Source organism: Suncus etruscus, chromosome 8, assembly GCF_024139225.1.
Source record: "Suncus etruscus isolate mSunEtr1 chromosome 8, mSunEtr1.pri.cur, whole genome shotgun sequence".
In the NCBI taxonomy this organism is placed as follows: Eukaryota; Metazoa; Chordata; class Mammalia; order Eulipotyphla; family Soricidae; genus Suncus; species Suncus etruscus.
Genome location: NC_064855.1, coordinates 101,199,066 through 101,218,685, shown reverse-complemented (window position 1 = coordinate 101,218,685; position 19,620 = coordinate 101,199,066). Strand labels below are relative to the sequence as shown.

Here is a 19,620-nt window from a genome sequence, read left to right as displayed (position 1 = left end):
CATATGAGATGCCAGGAATCAAACTCAGGTCCATTTTGGTTCTGCCCCATGCAAGGCAAAATGCCCTGCCACAGTTTTTTTCTCTCCAACTCCCCAAATACATATTTTTAAAACCGCAAATATAGTAGGTTCACATTTGTGCAAATTTAACCTAACAGTTCATTTTCAATGGATTAGTCTCAAACATGTGCAGTGAACCCAGAACTGTACACTTTTTCCTAAGAAATTATAATAGGAACAAAAAGAAAAAGAAAACCAAAATATATGTCAGAGTTAAATCAGTCTATTTCCAATATAAGTAAGTTTAAACTCATACATAACTTTATATATTAATGACAAGTGAAGTAATGCTTTGGAGCAAAATCTTCAAAGCATCACATTAAATAAGCTACAGTCTTATTCTTCAGATTATAATAGAAGTTTGATTTAAATATTGACTATTTAAATATTTAAGTTTTAACTATTGTAATGATAAATGATAATATAAGATATAAAGTCTATCTTTTAATTCATAATTCTAGAATAAATATTTTATAGGGTCATCACAGGATTTATCATCCAAATAATAACATATAAAATTAATCTGCTAGCAGTTATATTTCTGATGGTCAAGTAATAAATGGTTTTGTTTCATAAAAATGGAAAAAATATCAATTCTCTCTTGAAATAAATGTTTCTTCAAGGAGAGAGAGACCTAAAGATTTACCAATATCTGGGGGAAATTATTTTGTATGTAGCTCAGTATAGGAGTGTAAATCTCTAAATACCATATACTGTTCTGGATTTGAAATGAATATCAACAGAATATTTCAGTAATGGCTATATTAAAAAATGGGAAAGCAAAATAAAACAAGAGGCAAATGTATGTTTTCTTTTGTGGGGGTCCATATATGTCTCTTTGCTTTGAGTTAAATCCCATCAGTGCTCAGGTGGACACAATGTCAGAGATAAATTTCTTGTCTCAAAATGCAAAGCATGTCTTCAGACTCTGAGTTAATCCCTTCAGCTAGAGTGTTTTCAAGTAGTTGTTTCACGAAAGGTATATATCTACTAATGCTACATATCAAACATAATTTGTGAATATAAGTAGCAAAATAATGGATTCTAATAAGTTAGAGGAATTAAAATAAAATTATGATAGAAGGCCAGAGAGATGTTTTACATCTGGCTTATTCTTATTCTATCCCTGGAACCTCATTTGGTCTCCCAAAAATCAACAAGACTGATCCCAGTATACAGAACCAGGAGAAAGTCCTCATTACTGCCATGAGTAACCCCCAAATAAGCATACTAAACTAAAATAAGCAAAATATAAAATTAGTACAGACAAGGTTTTTAAAACAAAAGAGGTAATATAAAAAATAAAATTCAGTAAAGAAAATAAGTAAGCTATAAACAATATGTTGCTCTAGAAAGAATATACAAGAGGCCAACATTTTCTGAGAAAATCCCTATTATAAATTAATAAACGAATTATTTTTGCCATATTGTAAGAAATATTGTCCTCCCCCTTCCTTCATCTCTCTCTCTTTCTCTCTCACACACCCTTAAAAACACACAAACACAAATCTGGAGTGTTCACAGGGAACATATGAACATTTTGGCATTTAGACCTTCACAGAAAGAAGTGTTCAATTTTGTGAACATATGAACATTTACACAAAAAAATAAAAATACAAAATATTAGGTGCTGAACAAGTTATATTACAGTTATATTTTCCTAACTCTTATTTTCCACCCATACTATGATTTTTTATTCATAATCCAAGTTTACTTGATTTATTTTTATTTTATCTCCTTTGCATGCTTAATTCATACTTAGTCACTATTTATAATTAATTGTTCCATTTCCATACATACCTCAAAGTAATTTTCAAAAAACTTCCTTTTGTATTACATTAAATTTCCTCAGATACTAAAGGTTGCTCCATGTGTTGACCCATATAGCCAAATAAAAATCAACTACTCTCCTTTACAACTTCTCAATACTTATTGTGATTCATTCTACATCTCTGTGAGTACACCAACTCTTCTCCAAGACATGATCGATTTTTGAACTATTGCCAGAGTCTTTAAAATTCTTTCTCCAGTGACTTTCTAATACATTCTTTACTGTAGAATGATTTTCCAAAAATGTAATTTACATCATGTCGGTCAACTTCTTAAAATCTTGTAATAGCTTTCCATTAAGATTTGAATACCATCCAAGTTCCTTAACATGACCTAGTGACCCAGCTCCAGCTTGCTTTTGCAACTTCATCACTGGCTGCTAGAACTTTCTTTCTCTGCTCCAGCTACAGAACTGTCAGTTCCTAGATCATGCCATTTATATACAGCATTAAGGTCTTGCCATGGCTGTTCATTTTCTTTATTTTTAATATCCATTAATTTTGCCCTATTTCCTTCTAAACTTTTAGAGATCATTTAAATAACCCTTCATGATCTCATCCCTCCTCTTTCATTCTGGATTTCTTTATTTCATGTGTTTCCTTATCATTTAATACAATTTCCATATTCCTTTTGCTTTCTATTTAATTTTTTTTTGGATATTTTAACTTCTTTATTATGAAGTAAATTTTATTCTATAAAAGCACCTTGGTTTACATTATTGATATTTGGGTTTTAGCATATGCTATTTCAACATCAATCACCAGTTAGCTGATACTGAATAAACTCCAGTGTCAACACCTTCCACCGGTGTTTCCCAACTCCATCACAACTGCTCCCCCATTTTTGATACATTGCAAAGTACAAGCTCAGATCTCATATTTTTAGTATTATTGAGTCTGTAAGTTGCACATATATATAAAAAGCATCTCATATGATCAAAGCATACATGTAACTACCAAACTCCTAATTGTAAATAAGTAATTAAAATTTACTCATGCATGTTAGCAAATACAACATTTATTTTGTAAACATAAAATTACAGTCATTTGCGACTGGTTTTAGGCATACATTTTTTTCTACATCAATACCTACCACTGTGGCAAATTCCCTCTACCTATTCAACCTTTCCTCTTTCTCCCACCCACAAGTCTGCCTCTATGAGGAGGACACTTTTGGGGGGAGATAGGTTTTTGCATTGTGATACACAGTACTATTGCTGATAGGGCTTCATACATAACATTTTACCATCTTTCAGTACCATCTGGTCTTTCTGGTTGAATACTTCCCTCCACTGTAGTAATTGCCTACTACTATCCCTTAGTTATGTTTTCTACTAAAAACCACTTCTTCTGTTCTTTTTTCCACTGTCTTTGAACATTTATTCAATCCCAATATTTTTATTCTTTGTATTTCTCATTTGGAAACAAAAGTTCAGTTCTGGTTTAATTCTATCTACACAATGCTCTCTAGTATCCCATATGTAAAGCAAACAGTATGACTTTATTTTACTTATAGCAAAGAATATTCTATGTGTGTATGTACCACAGATTCTTCTTAATCTAGCCATTTACTGTTGGACACTCAGATTTTTCCAGAGAAGTATCTTTACTATATTTTATTATGGGATCTTTGTGGTATATTACAAGAAATGAAGTTTCTGGGTCAAATGGAAGCTCCATTCCTAGATTTTTTTGAACATCTATACTGTCTGCCAGAAAGGCTGGACCTATCAACATTTCCCACCATTAGTTAATGGTAGTTACTACTTACCACATCCATGTCAACACTGGTTGTTGTTGGTTTTTTTGATGCATGCCACTTTATGGTGTGAGTTGCTTTCATATTGTTTTTATTTGCATATCGTTAATGATCAGTGTGAAGAGAATTCTTTTTTTTTTTTTTTGTGGTTTTTGGGTCACACCCGGCAGTGCTCAGGGGTTATTCCTGGCTCCAGGCTCAGAAATTGCTCCTGGCAGGCACGGGGGACCATATGGGATGCCGGGATTCGAACCGATGACCTCCTGCATGAAAGGCAAATGCTTTACCCCCATGCTATCTCTCCGGCCCCTGAAGAGAATTCTTTATGTGTCTTATAGAGACAGTTTGTGGTTAAAGAGCCTTTCTTTGCTCCACTTCATATTTTTGATGCTCTAAAATAATAATTGATCATATATTTGAGGATTTATCTAATAATATTTTCAGATATGTTGATCTAATGGTCTGTCTTTATAGAAGTACCATGCTATTTTAATTACTACTTCTTTGTAGTATGTTTTGAATTTGGGGAAAGTAATACACCCCATCATCTTTTTCCCAAGGAATGCTTTAGGTATTCAAGAGGTGGAGGGTAGTAATGCTTAATATGAAATTAGCATTTATGTGTGCCTCTTCTAGTTAATTAACCCTCCCATCACTTAATATACAATCTTTCCTTTCTCTTTTTTCAGAATATTTTAGGTTTATGTTTTAGTCAAATTTAAATTATGTACTGCAATATAATCAAATTTCAGTTCCCACATTATACATTAGGTCTTAAGATTTACTTACCTTAGCAATGTAAGTTAATAAATTCTATTTATTCCTTTCAAAACCATACTTTGACTCAACTTTAATGAGTTTACCTGTTTTTGTTCCATGATAGATAAAACTACAGCATGTGTATTTTATGCCTAATATCACATGCTAAATTAAACCCACAAAACCATTCATTATTGTTATAAATATCTTATTTATCTGGTGTGTGAATAAGATGCTATGTCTTATGTATATATGTAGATTATAATAGCAGGGTACTTATGGATTTTTTATTAATAAGAAATGTGAATATATATCAAATATATTAAATATGAGATTAAAATCTTGCAAATTTTTAAAACCACTATACTGAAAGATTCTGAATCCCTAAATACTGAACATAAAAGAATCTCAGGGCTGGAACTATAATATAGATAGTCATTTGCCATACAATTAACCAACCAGTTTTGTTTCCCTAAAATCATATATCGTGCCTCAGATACTTTCCATAGGCATCATTGAGCCTCTGAGCACTGTAAGCTTTGCCCACCCAAAGAAAAAAGTAGTGGGGAAGCCACTGTATTCTTCTGACTTGTTTTTTGGAAAGTTGGTGTGGGGGTCAATGTGTACATTCATACTCAGTATGTGTCCAGGCTTATTCCTTGTTCTGTGCTTAGCCATCACTCACAGTGTGTTCTAAGGACAATTATTGGGTTCCAAAAATTGACCTCCAGCAAGGCAAATATCCCCTTGTACTTTTCAATTGTATTTTTCATTGTACTTTTCAATCTGATCTTTCCAATATTGGGTAAAAATATAAAAACTAAGTGAACTTGTGACTTGTTATATAAGTCCATAAATATTTAAAAATAATTTTAGCTGTTTAATTATTGTGTGATAATATTTATTGAAGTCAGGCCTCCTATCTATATGACATACATTTTATAAGTGAGATGCAGGCGTTGTGCATTGTTTATGTAGTGATTTTTCACTGAAGAAAGAAGTAATTTATAAAACTTTATGTGTATTTTTTAATATTGAACTAGTATTAATTTTTATCTTTTGAATAAATATGTAAATGGAGTTTAATTTTAATTATCAAGATTTAAAACACTATAATATTTTTAGACACCATGATTTACAATACTGATAAATGGCAGAGTTCTATGACTTGTATATATAAAATTATCCTTTGAATTCTTTAATAAATCCTAATTGGTCATGGTGTATAATCTGTTTTGTTGTATTATTGGATTTTGTTTATTAAAATGTTTTTGAATATCTTTCCATTTATACTAATCAGGGATATATACATGTATATATATATATATATATATATATATATATATATATATATATATATATATATATACTTTTTTGTCTTTTTGATTATGCAATTGTCAGCTTTTGGTATTATGATAATGTTTGCCTTAAAAAGATATTTTCTTTCTTTTTTTTCCTTTATTTAAACATCTTGATTACAAGTTTGACTGTGATTAGGTTTCAGTCATGTAAGGAACACCCCCCCTTCACCAGTGCAACATTCCCACCACCAATGTCCCAAATCTCCCTCCGTCCCACCCCACCCCCACCTGTATTCCAGACAGGCTTTCCAGTTCCCTCATACATTCACATGATTATGTTAGTTCTCTGTGTAGTTATTTCTATAACTGCACTCACCACTCTTTGTGGTGAGCTTCATGAAATGAGCTGGAAGTTCCAGCCCTCCTCTCATTGTCTCTGAGGATTGTTGTAAAAATGACTTTTATTTTTCTTAAAACACATAGATGAGTGAGACTATTCTGCATCTCTCTCTCCCTCTGATTTATTCACTCAGCATGATAGATTCCATGTACATCCATGTATAGGAAAATTTCATGACTTCATCTCTCCTGACGGGTACATAATATTCCATTGTGTATATGTACCACAGTTTCTTTAGCCATTCATCTGTTGAAGGGCATCTTGGTAATTTCCAGAGCCTGTGAATAGTGCTGCAATAAATATAGGTGTGAGGAAGGGATTTTTGTGTTGTATACTTGTGTTCTTAGGGTATACCCTAGGAGTGGAATAGCTGGGTCGAATGGAAGCTCAATTTCCAGATTTTGGAGGAATCTCCATATCGCTTTCCATAGAGTTTGGACTAGACGACATTCCCACCAGCAGTGGATAAGAGTTCCTTTCTCTCCACATCCCTGCCAGCACAGATTGTTCTCGTTCTTTGTGATGTGTGCCAATCTCTGTGGTGTGAGATGGTACTCATCGTTGTTTTGATTTGCATCTCCCTGATGATTAGTGATGAGGAGCATTTTTTCATGTGCCTTTTGGACATTTGTATTCCTTTTTTATCAGAGTGTCTGTTCATTTCTTCTCCCCATTTCTTGATGGGATTAGATTTTTTTTTGTAAAGTTCTGTCAGTGTCCTGTATATTGTAGCCCCTTATCTGATGGGTATTGGGTGAATAGTTTCTCCCACTCGGTGGGTGGCTCTTGTGCCTTTTGAGGTGCAAAAGCTTCTCAGCTTAATGTATTCCCATCTGTTGATCTCTGCTTCCACTTGTTTTGATTTTTTTCACTACTCTGAAAGATCCTGAAAAGATTTGGGAGTAAGTAATATCTGCTTCCTAGCACCATTGTCTCAGAGTATACACTCCAACTTGCCCATGCCCCCTAACTTGATTATTCCAAGACTCTGTATGTATAAAAGTTTGATTTAACCTGTCTTTTAAATATTAATTGCTACATCAAAAATCTATATAAATTATAAAATCTGTCTCCTTAATACTCCCCATTAACCTCTGTATGTTAACCTCAACTTTGACATCAGAATCCAGGAATTAATTCTTTCATGAATTTATTAGCTTTCTTTACTTCTTTATATACTACTCAAAGTGAAATTAACTAGGAAATTTATTTTCTTCCTCTAATTTATTTAACTTAGTATGGCATACACATTTGATTTTATGTTATAGCAAAGTATATATTAAACATTTATTATATGAGTATTTTCCTTTATATATATTTTTAATGTCAACTAATTTATCATTGTATGTGTGGAGTGTTTCCAAGTATTAACTTTTGTAAATGTCACTATATTTAGTATTGTGAAAATCTAGCATCAAGATACAATGCCTGTGCTTTTCAAGTTATCAATTTGAAGTGAAATTCATACAGAAAATGTTAGATAGCATTTTAATTTTCTGAGAAATCTCCATCCTATACTGTGTTGACTCATCATTCATAGAATAAAAACTACCTACCAACACTTGTTTCTATTGATTTTGATAAAAGCAGTTTTGACAGGTGAGATAATATTTGTGTAGTTTTAATTTTGCATGTGGTAATAAAATATTATATTATGTTTCCTATTTGTATTTTTGATAAGTTTGTTTTGTTCTTTTATCCAGTTTTGAGCTACATAAAAAACCAGCAAAAAATATAATGACTATCAGCTCATTCACTTTTAATAATAACTTACAGAATATTTAATACAAATTTATTTATTTAAGAAGCATGCATTACATAGCTGGCACAGCTTATGCTAATACGTTTGTTTTCAAGTATGTAAGAACAATATTATTTAAAAAAATAGAAAAGATAAAATATACTGCAACAAGATAATAACTGAAAATTATTCTATCTCACAATAAGTTTATTAATTCATTGTTAGAAGGTTTATTACACTCTTGCTGCTACTTGATCATTCTGTTCCTGCTTTTGTTTCTAAACAAAAATTAGGTGGTTGATCATTTTGTTACTTCTTTTGTTTCTGAACAAAAATTAGGTGGCTTCAGATAAAATTGGCATCTAAATTGGCTTGATCCTAAAGGAATGACAGTGTTCAAAAAATGTGGCTGTATAATCCAGGAATTCTAAGTAGTATTGCTTTTACTGCAGCTATTGTGGGGCATATTTTTAGCTGCCAGGGCTTCTATGAGTACAGAAGGCTGGGGAGAGTGCCTACACCCACTCCAAAAATGTCGTGGTGTTGTCAGCCCAAGTACAGCCATATCTGAAGTTTTGGCCAGATTGTGTCTCTGCAGAGAGCTTTAGATGAGTGACAAAACAGTGGACAACAACAGTGCTTGATGGATGTAACAGGCATGGCTTGGCAGTGTGATAACTTGGCCCTCCCTCTCCAACTGAGATTGTCAACTTTCAGCTGTATGGCCCATTTACCACTTAACTTACATGGTTTATTTATGTGACTTTAAAAAACAGAGTGATTCTATGGAGCTGAATGAATGCAGACATGTGATTGTGAGTGTGGTTTCAGCTTACACAAAACACTCCTATACACACACACACACAATATATATATATATAAATATTTTTCTAGGAATCCATATATACTTAAATCTTTTAGAGACAATTAAGAAAACAGTTTAAAACTAATATTTTGCTAATGTAAAAACTTTTCTTTTTAACTTTCTTTTCTTTATGATTAGAAAATAATTATTTTTCAGACCAGAGAAATGACAGTGCCCCTAGGGTACACACAGAGTATATAGTAATATGTGTTTGATCTAAGATATGTAGTACCACGAGCAATGCAAAGACTCTTATGAGCCACAAGACGACCCAAATTAAAAGAAGCAAATAAAATTTTCCAATGACATTCTACATATTTTGCCAGTTTTATAAGCATTTTTAATAAAATAGGAAATTATATAATTATATGAAGAAATCACTTATGAAATTTATCTGGAACAATAAACATCCTTGAATAGCTAAAGCACTCCTAAGAAAAAGGAAAATGCGAGGTATTACTTTCCCCAACTTTAAACTGTACTACAAAGCAAGAGTTATCAAAATAGCATGGTATTGGAATAAAGACAGACCCTCAGATCAGTGGAATAGGCTTGAGTTCTCAGAAAATGTTCCCCAGACATACAGTTACCTAATATTTGACAAAGGAGCAAGAAATCCTAAGTGGAGCAGGGAAAACCTCTTCAACAAATGGTGCTGGCAGAACTAGTTAGCCATTTGCACAAAAGCGAACATAGACCCCCAGTTAACACCATGTACAAAGGTAAAATCCAAATGGATTAAAGACCTTGATATCAGACCTGATACGATAAGGTATATAGAACAACACGTAGGTAAAATACTCCATGACATTGAGACTAAAGGCATCTTCAAGGAGAAAACTGCACTTTCCAAACAAATGGAAGCAGAGATAAACAGATGGGAAGCTGAGAAGCTTCTGCACCTCAAAAGAAATAGTGCCCAGGATACAAGAGCCACCCACTGAGTGGGAGAAACTATTCACCCAATACCCATCAGATAAGGGGCTAAAATATCCAGGGCACTGACAGAACTTTACAAGAAAATATCATCCGATCCCATCAAAAAATGGGGAGAAGAAATGAACAGACACTCTGATAAAAAAGAAATACAAATGGCCAAAAGGCACATGAAAAAATGCTCCTCATCACTAATCATCAGGGAGATGCAAATCAAAACAACGATGAGTACCATCTCACACCACAGAGATTGGCACACATCACGAAGAATGAGAGCAATCTGTGCTGGCAGGGATGTGGAGAGAAAGAAACTCTTATTCACTGCTGGTGGGAATGCCATCTAGTCCAACCTCTATGGAAAGCGATATGGAGGTTCCTCCAAAATGTGGAAATTGAGCTCCCATTCGACCCAGCTATTCCACTCCTAGGGATATACCCTAAGAACACAAGAAAACAACACAAAAACCCCTTCCTCACACCTATATTTATTGCAGCACTTCAGAATAGCCATGCTCTGGAAACAACCAAGATGCCCTTCAACAGATGAATGGCTAAAGAAACTGTGGTACATATACACAATGGAATATTATGTACCCATCAGGAGAGATGAAGTCATGAAGTTTTCCTATACATGGATGTACATGGAATCTATCATGCTGAGTGAAATAAGTCAGAGGGAGAGAGAGAGAGAGAGAGAGAGAGAGAGAGAGAGAGAGAGAGAGAGAGAGAGAGAGAGAGAGAGAGAGAGAGAGAGAGAGACGCAGAATAGTCTCACTCATCTTTGGGTTTTAAGAAAAAAAATTTTGCAACAATCCTCAGAGACAATGAGAGGAGGGCTGGAACTTCCAGCTCACTTCATGAAGCTCACCACAAAGAGTAGTGAGTGCAGTTATAGAAATAACTACACAGAGAACTACCATAATCATGTGAATGAATGAGGGAACTGGAAAGCCTGTCTGGAATACAGGTGGGGGTGGGGTGGGATGGAGGGAGATTTGGGACATTGGTGGTGGGAATGTTGCACTGGTGAAGGGGGGGTGTTCTTTACATGACTGAAAACTAATCACAATCATATTTGTTATCAAGATGCTTAAATAAAGATATTATAAATTAAAAGGTGTTTAAATAAAGATATTAATAAAATAAAAAAGAAAACAAGTTGGCTTGATTATCGCATGAATTTTTATCTTATATTTATTATAGTTGAGACTAAAGTAGGACAGTGTCTACTTTTATCCCATGGTGGAATTTTTGCTCTTACTTTTTTAAAACTGTTATGTTATATATAACTGGGTCAAGTGTGGGCTGGGAACAAACAAATGCTTCTGGATAATTTAAGATATGATAATAATCTTTGGGGGGAACCACACCTACCTTGCTCAGGATTTACTCTTGTTCTGTATCAGGGAAAACTCCTGGTGTGAATCAAGACAATATATAATGTGTAATGCATCAGTTAACCAGGTCTCATTGAATTGTGTGCAAGGCAAGAACCTTAAACACTGAACTATATATCTAGATCCCTCACTAGACGATAATAAATTATACATGCTTGAAGATATTTTGTAGAGATATCCTTCATTTAGTTTCTAATCAAGCTGTTTATAATTATCCATAATATTCAAATAATTGAATTATCTCATTATCTTAACTATAGTTTGGATATATTTCTCGGAATTTCTTCTGGGTTAAACATGTATGATACCTTACATACAACTGACCATACTTACATCTCTGGTATCTTGTGTGGACTTGATAACCTCCAGGAGTGATGCTTGAATAAAGAGCCAGTACGAAGCTCAGATTACAAGAAAATCCACACCCTCAAAAAATTTTTTGTAGAGGTGATTTTGCTCATTTGGTCCTTAAACTCGCATTCACTATCTAGATTTTTTGTATGTTCTTATATATCTCAAACTTGAAAAGAAGTGTAAAATGAATCAATAATGTCTTAATATCAATTGAAAGGTTTATTTCATATCTTTTTGGGAAGAAATGAAAAATCTACCTGAATAGTAATGATTTTTCAAGTGTCTGCTAACATAAATAGATCAGATAGATGATAGAAGATAAAGAATAGGTGTATATTTTATATTTAAAAAGAAGAAACATATAAAATGGCATAACAAAACATTATTTCTGAGTCATTGTTTTTATCTAGTGACTTTTGTTAATATGGTTGTCTTAGATTCCAAGAAAGAAAACTGTGGTTTTCTCCTAGCATTATTTTTTATAAAGACCTTAGCAATTATCATTCCAAATTGTACTGAAACTTTACATTAACGCTCAAAATTGGAAGTTTAAAAAAAGCTTACAGAGTTAAAATATTTGAGGTTTTATAGAAATGTGATATATAGGGCCCGGAGAGATAGCACAGTGGTGTTTGCCTTGCAAGCAGCCGATCCAGGACCAAAGGTGGTTGGTTCAAATCCCGGTGTCCCATATGGTCCCCCGTGCCTGCCAGGAGCTATTTCTGAGCAGACAGCCAGGAGTAACCCCTGAGCATTGCAAGGTGTGGCCCAAAAACAAAAAAAAAAAACAAAAACAAAAAAAATCTCTTAATGGATTATTTGAGATTTAAAAAAAAAAGAAAAGAAATGTGATATATTTCAACAAAAATAAAATGGCTATGATATCTTTCCATTATAAAAGAGCTCCTTAAAATAAGCCATGTGCTGTATAATACATTCTGATGATGCATAAGGAAGGCCTGTATAATGTTTTCATGATATCTAATATCATTAAAACACAATGCTTATAGGAAATGTAATTTTCGATGTTCAAATCTAAAATAACTTCAGTTGAGTAAGTAAAGCAATACCACAAGTTAGATATTTGAATGCTAAGAAATCCCATTCAATGTAAATATGAATAAAAACTATTGTATTTTTGAAAACTTAAGAAACAATATAAAGTATAGCCTGTGTTGAATTTTCCACAAACCACATTTAATAATTAGTCTCTCAAAGTAGTATACATTTAAATATATATAGCAAGTAGAACCTAACAATCACTTTTGTCAGCCTATTCTTTTAACAAACTAAATTTTATCTCTTTATCCTGGAAGGATTATGGGTTGAAAATCTGACAAGCAGGGACCAGAGCAGTGGCACTAGAGGTAAGGCATCTGCCTTGCAAGCTCTTGCCTAGGGCGAACCACGGTTCCATATGCCACCACCACCTCCAAGACAGGAGTGATTTCCGAGCACATAGCCAAGAGTAATCCCAGAGCATCAACGAGAGTGGCCCCAAAACAATAACAACAACCAAAACAAACAAACAAAAACAAGAAAATCTGACAAGCAGATTGTCTTTGTAAATTTGAAGGGCAGAATATAAATAAATTAAGGGATAAGAAGATATTGAGCTATCTAGTATAAGCTAGGATTTTCCTACTTTTGATTGTTTGGTAGAATTTATTATTGTTACAATATATGTCTGAGTACATTATGCTAATGTGGAACTAATTTATCTTAAATAATATATTTATTATTTGCTCTAAAAGAAATTGTAACAAACCAGTAAATTTCATCTGCACCATATTTAACTAATTCTTGCTAAGGTTTTTCCTTGTGTGAATTCCCACTACAGGGTTTAAAACTCTAATAACACTGAGGAACAATAATCAGAATGAAACGAAATCTGTAATAATTGAAAGATGGAAACTGATTTGGATGGCCCTGATATTATATTTAAGGGGAAAATCTGCTTCTGAGCAGTATTAACAATATATTTATTTGTAAATTCTGTCTCGAACGACAAAGATCATATTATTATTATTGGCAAGGGGTATTAATTCTAATTTGATTTATATCCAAATATTACTAGATTGTCTTTTGTTGTTCTAGAAAGTCTACTTTATAATTATATTAAAACCCTACCAGACACTAAGCACAGTCACACAGAAACACAAAACTACTAGTGTTCATTTCACTGTAAAGTAGATGAGGTGTAATGAGGCAACAAATGTACTAAAAGAGCAATGCATGCAAAAAGAGAATTTGGATTTAATTTTGTTTTCTAATTACCATCTGTATAATTTGGAGAAAGATTCTTTGCTGAGACGATTTATTTAAGTACACCTCTGTAAGTAAATGATACTTATCATTTATTTTTTCAAAAATAGCATAAGAATTTATATCAAAATTGTGAATCTATGCATTCAGTGATATGTATTCAATTATGTGGAGAAAAATATCTAAATTGAATTAAGCTAGGTAATCTTTGTCAGTAACATTCCTGCAGATATTTAAATATTGATATTTATCTTTATTTAGTTCTATGATGAGATATATTTTATTTTGTTTCGTTGCAGGACTACAACTGTACTTGAGCTATATTTTTGACTCGACTCTGGAATCATTCTTATTTATTTTAATATCAAATGATTATTTCTTAAAATTTATTTTATTTTTACTTTTTTCCTTTGGTCACACCCAACAACGTTCAGGGGTTACTACTGGTTCTGTGCTCAGAAATTGCTCCTGGCAGGCACGGGGGACCATATGGGATGCCAGGATTAGAACCACTGTTAGTCCTGGAGTGTCTGCGTGCAAGGCAAACACTCTATCGCTGTGCTATCGCTCCGGCCCCATTTTTACATTTTTAAATGCAAACACTGTGATTTACAAAATTGTTCATGATCGAGTTTCAGTTTTTACAATGAACACCGCCAATGTATATTGTTAATGTATGCTCATGAACGTTTTCTACCATTAATGGCAGCAGAAGCGCTCTCTCTTTCTCTCTCTCTTTCTCATCTCTCTCTACTCTCTGCTTTCATCTCTCACTGCTCTCTCTTCTCGCTCTCTGTTCTCTCTCCTCTCCTCTTTCTCTGCTCCCTCTCCCCCTTTCTCTCTCTCCTCTCTCTCTTTCTCTCATTAAACACAGGATTTCATTAATGTTAATGGAGCAATACCGTGCATATCACTTTATCTCCAACCAATATCTAGTTATTATACCGAGTGATCACTTCCAACTATCTTTGTACTGCCCCACTATCTATGGCAAGCTTCCTACCAGAAAATGGTTCTCCTGGCCTTTTTGTCTCTTTATATGATTACCAAACTTATTTTTCTTATATCCCATCAATGAGTGAGATAATTTTGTCTATCCCTCTTCCGCTCACTCACTTCACTCGGCATAATGTTCTCTTTATCATCAATGTATAAGCAAATTTTGTGACTTCATCTTTTCCTAATAATTGCATAGTATTCTATCACATAGATGTACCATAGTTTCTTTATCCACTCATCTGTTCTAGGGCACTTGGATTGTTTCCAGATTCTGGTTATTGTAAATAGTGCTGTGATTAACATGAGTACAGATGGCATTTTTGTATTGTGTTTTTATGTTCATTCCTAAGGTATATCAGGTATCATTACTTTCAAAGTGTACCAAACCTAGGTCTGTCACATGGACGGCATGTGTCTTAACTACTGTACTAACTTCCTTGCCTATATGAGAAAATATCTTAAATCCTAACAAGCACATTTATTTTGCAATTTATTAAGTGATTAAACAATATTATCTCTAAATTATTACCATAGAAGTTATTTTTTAAATTATTTTCTAATACAACCATGTTATTTTATAATATATTTTTAAATACATCCATATTAACAAAGCTCGGTTGTATACATCAAACATAAATGTAAATATGCAAATGAAGACAAGTAACAGGCATTCTGGATGTTTATAAATATACATATTTTATTTTCTTTCAACATATTATCATTTATCCTTAGAACATTTAAAACCTTATGCTTTGAAGAAGTATGTTTATCAAACTATATACTGACATTTCAGTATTCAGGAACATAATTGACATACAAGTCTAGTAGATGTATGCCATCCTAAATATCATATATTTTAGTCTGAAATTTTATATTACCCTCCTAATGTTTTCGTAAATGTCACTAACAAGAAAAAAGGAGTAAAGAATACATTATGAAGCTGCAGATTTGTTTTATTTCAAACTATCTAAAATCAGATTTTAAAATAAAACATGTTTAGGGAAATAACAAGAGTAAACAACATATGCATAATTCTTTGCACAAGTAAATTTGAATATAGAAAAAATAAAGATATATGTTAATGAGCTGGGGACATAGACAAATGGGGTAGAGTGCATATTAGGCATGTGTGTAGATCTAAGCTTTCTTGGTGGCACAGCATATCACTATAGAAACTCAAAGGTATAGCCATAATAGTCCTTAGCACCACAGAAGACTATTAAATATCCATTATGCTTTAGAGTTCTTGATTCTATGTCTTTATTTACTCTTAATAAGGTATAATTTCTTTACATATTATCTGACTGCTTTATATTTGATAAATGACAATTGGGAGAATGAGTAAGAAACATAGGCAAAACAATCCAAAATCTAAACAAATTCATCAAAAACTACTTTTCTCTTCTGATCCTTGTATTCTGATCTTTGTATTGGTTGTTTGGGCTAAGAACCCCATTCTATAAATTCTAAAATCTTTCCTTATGAGTGAAACTATCAGTTTCCTAAAATTGTATTTTATGAATGTAATAATTAAGTAGATTTTTTTCCTGGACACTGTGGTATATTAGAAAATGATCAATGGCTGGTCAATATCTAAAATAAAGTCTTAAAGTTTTATAAGGCTTAAAAAATCACTTTTCAGATCCATTATATAGAGTAAGTAACTGCATTTTAGCATCTTTCCTTTCTTTTGGCAGACTTCATGAGTAGTTTTTAAAAGTCTATATTAGCAGAAATTAATTGAGTCAAAGGAGTATCTCCAATATGGACAGGAGTCAGTCTTAAATATCAAATAAATTATTCATTTTTAAATTATGTTTTTATATATACATAAATTTTAGGTTTTTTTATTGCTTTGTTGTTTCTTTTAAGGTTTTGGTACCACACTCCTCATCCCTAAATGGTTACTCCTAATACTGCCCTCAGAAATTACTTCTGGCAGCTCAGGAGACTTTATGGGATTCCAGACATTGAACAAAGGTCAGCTGCAAGCAAGGCAAATGCCGTGTCTTACCTGCTGTGCTTTTGCTCATGCCCCATTCAAGGTTTTACCAAAAGTATTGTTACAAATTTAATATTTATGTAACATCTCATATCACATAAATATAGTGGATTGTATGCTGTATCATGTCATGGATGTAAGGTAGTAGTTTTAATCTTGAATATATAACTTTTTGTTTTGTTTTTTGTTTGTTTTTTTTTTCTTTTTTAGTCACATGCAGTGGTACTCAGGGTTACTCCTGGCTCTGAGCTCAGAAATCTCTCCTGGCTCGAGGGAACTATAAGGGATGCTGGGGATAGAACCTATGTCCATCCTGGTTCAGCTACATGAAGGCAAACAAACTCCCTTCCACTGTGCTACCATTCAGGCTCCTAGAATATATAACTTTTTATTCCTTGTGAAGGTTAACAGAGTAAGCAAAAATAAATTTAAGCAATTTTCATCAACTATCTATATATTCAAGTATTTAGGAGACAGTGCTTTGCATACACTGCTAATTTAATAGATCTATCTTGGAGATATTTTAATACTATGTTAATATTTTCCACTAGGAATAAAAATTAAAATGAATTGCCCATTACTACCATCTTTGTTTTATGCAAACACCAAAAAACTGAATGAGGTAAAATATTGTGGGTGGTATTTTCTATTTATGATTTCCATTTAAAAACCACAGTAAATTTTAATCAACTTAAATCTAAAGGATTTCTATTCTAAGAGTATGGTTAACTATGATACACAAAAAATGCCTCTTCAAAGACTTGCTTTACAACAAAGGAAACATGCTAAAAATAAGAAGCATAATTTCTTATGCCTAGGAATGTAAACAAAACAAAGATAAAAAGAGAAAATATAGAGCATTCTAGGGCAAGTTCCAGATGGGACTAAAATAGCCTATTAGTCACCAGCATGCTAAAAATCCATGCTTCTTAAAATAAAATATTCCTAAATAAAAATATAAAATTATATTATTTTTATTATAATTTATTTACTTCATAAAATAATTGATAAATAAACATATTTTTATCAATAGCAGTTTCCACATGTTCTCTTTTTCTTCATGTTTCTACTTCCCTTTCCATTCTTCCTTTCCTTTCTTATATAAATAATTTACCTGTGAGCATACTGAGTAATATTTACCTATTCATCTACCTTGTATTCTGCTCATATGATGATTTTTCCCTACATTAACATTCAAAATAAATTATACAATTATTTTTTTTCAAAAACTATTTATGAGACAGGAAAATATCAATTTCTAGAAGGTCTCCGCCCATTTTCAGCTTATTCCATTTTTACCCCATTTTTTATTGTTTTTCTTTTCTTCAAACAAAGCCACATAACCTAAACTATATAGTCCATGCCCTCATATAGAGAGGGAGATGATAGAGGGAACCAGGCCCAAACAGTTGTATGATCACTAAGTAGTAAGCTAGACACAGAGGGGATCACTTGTACTGGCAGCCCAGGGGATGAGGGTGGGGGATATGGGATTCAGAATGGGGATGGGGGTGGAGAGAGGACAACTTTGGGGATGGGAATTCTTTTGATTCAATGTTAATATCTACCTAAAACAATTTTATGAAAGATATGTAAGCCACTTTGGTCAAAATAAAAAATATATATTATTAAAAAAAGAACATCTATTTGCCAAAGCCTTCCTCATTTTTTCTGTCTGCATCAAAGAAGCCAAATAAAATTCTATAGATTGCCAAATAAAATATTATAGATTATGATTTAGATATTTGACAGAAGTCAGAATATACAAATTAATTAACTTTTTTACAAAGCTTTTTTTAGCTCTTATTAAACCTACTTCCTGAAGTTGATTCTGCATACAATTGCTGCTCCCAGTTTTTCTAATATAAAATTAATTGTTTAAATTTTTATTTTATAAACAAATATCTGATGATTTTGTTACAATAATCTGTTTTAATTAAATAAAATTAATTTTTATTATTAGAATTCTAACATTCTATTAGGAAAAACTCTGAAAGATTCTTCTTGATGGTATAATGTTTTTCAAATAACATTTTTTTAAATTTATAATAAAAAATATCTATTAAAATACTCAAATTGTGGTTCTTATGACAAACTATGACAAAAATCACTTTTACTTTTATAAGAAAATCATACATTTCTTTTTTTTTTCTTTTTGTTTTTCTCTTCAGGAGGTGTTCATGATACTTTTCCAAAAATTACACCAAGATAAAGTAAAGCTCTAGCTGATGTGAATGTGTTGTTCAGGCGTTAGCAGTACTGTCCTCACTAGACGTTCATTGGACAGTAGCACAACCCCAAGAGAAGGATGGTTGACTATCATACATTTCTAATAAAGCTGTTGAACCCTATATTTCCCATAATATAAAATAGGTTTTTTAAAATTATTTAATAAACTTAACTTTATTTCAGATTTAAAAAATAATATAGTTTTTCTATTAATATTTTAAAACAAACATGTTGCATACCAAAGACTTAGCCAATCATAGTGCTAACTAAGGCATAATAGTATAATTTTAAGTGGCCAAAGGTGTTTTTTAAGAATACACAGACTTAAAGGAGAATAAATAAACCTGTTTTTCAATGAGATTATAGTGAGTCTTGTAATATTTCATTGTACAGATACTCCTCACTTGTAACAACTTACACGTTTAGTGACCGCTGGTACTTACAACCGTCTCTTCACCATTATTTTATTTTATTTTAAATATCCTTTTCCCATCTTGTACACTCTACAGTACAGTACCTTGGTTTTTGGTGCTTTAATGTATATACTGTACTAACTTTATCTTCTGTAATACATTGCAGTACTGTGTGTAAATTACACAAACTATACAAATTAAAACAAGTGAAAGTTTTAAGTTTGATCTTTCTTGTCATTTTACTTATTCAGAATAGTGCGTTGTCAAGTACTATGCATATACTGTACTACTGTATACAGTACATGCAGTTC

General features: G+C 32.5%; 1 non-coding gene across 1 annotated transcript; it reads right to left on the bottom strand.

The window, feature by feature from the left end:
* Positions 1–18,854: 18,854 nt before the first annotated feature.
* Positions 18,855–18,980, bottom strand: LOC126016732 (U4atac minor spliceosomal RNA). The gene has a single exon (XR_007498485.1). It is a non-coding gene; the product is annotated as a U4atac minor spliceosomal RNA (small nuclear RNA).
* Positions 18,981–19,620: the final 640 nt, after the last annotated feature.